The following is a 2641-nucleotide window of genomic DNA, read 5'->3' as shown; positions in this document are numbered from 1 at the left end:
ATAGCTCCATGTAGATCCCTGATAGATTATCAGTGAGCACATCTTGTAGTGAGTTCTCCCACCATGATCTTTCCATTCACCATTTGTCTCCTATGGTGGAGAAATCAGCTCCCAGGCTCACAAGGGTTGTCCATGTTTGTGAGTGTGCACGTGTGAATGCCTCTGTTAGTGGCATGATGGGTGCTCCTCATATGTTGTGGATACTCGGTGATTGATGATCAACTAGGTGTTTCCATTGTGCTGTTCATCATGTAAGATTTCCTTATTAATATCTCTTAATCTGATAGGCCATGCTTGAGAAATTCTGTCTACTGCTAATCATGCCCTGTTATAGAATAAGTTATTAAGTGTCCTTGCAATTTAGCTTGTTGAGTATGTTCAGACATATATCATCTATTTTTGTCTCTGAAATTTTAACATGTTCACTTTGTTTTTAAAAGCATTCATACAGCCTGGCTGGTGTGGCTCAGTGACCAGGAGGTCAAGCTTCAATCCCCAGTCAGGGCACATGCCTGAGTTGTGGGCTCGATCCTCAATGTGGGGCATGCAGGAGACAGCCCATCAATGATTTTCTATCAGCATTGATGCTTCTATCTCTCTCTCCCTTCCTCTCTGAAATCAATAAAAATATATTAAAATTATTTTAAACAAACAGTCATACAAAAAAGTTCCTATAACATTGTGTTCAAGACCAGGGACATTGGAATCTATCTTGGATTTACATTTTGTTTACCTACTTATTGGTTTTTTAGTTAAGAGTATGTTACATTAAAATTATATTTTTTTCATCTAACAAATGAATAAAATAGTACCTATCATGCATGCTTGTTCAGAGCAGAATACATAAAATACCTAGTATATAGTGCTTGATACATAGCAGGATCTCAAGATGGCAAGTTTTATTCTCTTTCACTCATTTGGTAACAATGTGGACATTATGTAGCATGGTGACTAAGCCACAACCTTTTGGGTGAGAAGATCTAGTTTTAAATACAATTTCTGTCTGTTGGTGTTTATGTAAAGCACTTAGAGCAGCTTTTTCCAATGAAAATGTGATACAAACTACAAATGTGGACTACAGATGTAATTTTAAGTTTTCTAGTAGCTATGTTAAGAAAAAAATGGGTAAAATGAGTTTTAATCATTTATTTTATTTTACACAATATATACCAAATGTAATCAATATAAAAACATAATGAGGTATTACACATTGTTTTTTCATAGTCTTTAAAATCCAATGTGTGTTATCCACTTTGAACACATCTTAATTTGGATATGACCACATTTAAGTGTTCAATAGCACATGTAGCTTGTGGCTTACCATATTGGAGAGTGTAGACTAGGAGAAAAGTCTGGCATATAAGCAACCTTTAGTATAAGTATTATATTTAAATTTTTTCATACATTAAAAAATACCATAGTACTTACTGATAGAGTATTATTAGAATCAAAGAAGATAATGTGCAATAGATAATGCACTTTTCATAGAAGTCTGGCTCCTAATAAGGACTCTATTAATGCTATCAATACTATTATTACTTGTCAAAAGTCTTAGGAAATATGGTTCTAGATATTATGATTTCATCCCTGCCCTGGAGGAGATCAGTGGAAATGAGGATTTATTTCAATGCATTTTGAGTAAATGAGTATACACATATGGCCACTGGTTATTCTGTTTGCTATTTTTTTAAATATATTTTTATTGATTTCAGAGAGGAAGAGAGAGATAGAAACATCAATGATGAGAGAATCATTGATCAGCTGCCTCCTGCAGGCCCCCTACTGGGGACCGAGCCCACAACCCAGGCATGTGCCTTTGACCAAAATCGAACCCGGGACCCTTCAGTCCGCAGGCCAGTGCTCTGTCCACTGAACCAAGCCGGCTAGGGCCTGTTTGCTATTTTGGGTTCATTCTTCTTCCTTTTTCTGTCCTATTCCTTAAGCAGGAGAATGAGCCCTGCATACTGTACCATCTGGACTCCCCGAGAGGTGGATGATGATAGTTGAGCCAATGGGAAGTGCCCACGGAAGAGAGTGGAAACTGAAAAAAAAGAAACATCATGTATTTGGTCACATTTATTTCCTGATTGGACTCCATATTTCCTGATGTAATACACCCCTGGGCAGTGACTCTTCCATACTTCTAGCTCTATCACCATTGTTCAAGCTATCATTGCTTTGTGCTTAACTAGCAATATTTTTCTATTATTTCAAGTAAAGTGTATTTTTAAACATTTCTCCTGCAACTTGTTTACAGACAGGCCTTCAGAACATGACTAAAATACTTTCTTAGTCTTTGACTATAAGCTGCATGACAACCAAAGCAATTGAAACATTATGAATTAAATTATTTAATTCTAGCTGCCAAAAATACTAGGGGCATTAAAACCACAAGGGGCTTGGCTACCTATGGACTAAATGACATGTTTGACACTCCGATTCTGGAAGTCTGTGTTTATCTACTGCCACTGCATGGGAGAGTTCAACAGTAAGAACTGTGGGTCTAGGACCTATTTCCCACTTTCCTCAATTTGCTCCAAGACTGTTTCCTGTAGATATCCCCACCCCCTCTCCACATGCCTTCAGAGGGAGTGGTCCATGAATTCCACGTAATCCATGAAACTCTGGAGAAACTCAAGAC

Source organism: Myotis brandtii, unplaced genomic scaffold (assembly GCF_000412655.1).
Source record: "Myotis brandtii unplaced genomic scaffold, ASM41265v1 scaffold1091, whole genome shotgun sequence".
Lineage (NCBI taxonomy): Eukaryota > Metazoa > Chordata > Mammalia > Chiroptera > Vespertilionidae > Myotis > Myotis brandtii.
The sequence above is the reverse complement of the archived record's forward strand: the minus strand, read 5'-3'. Positions refer to the sequence as shown.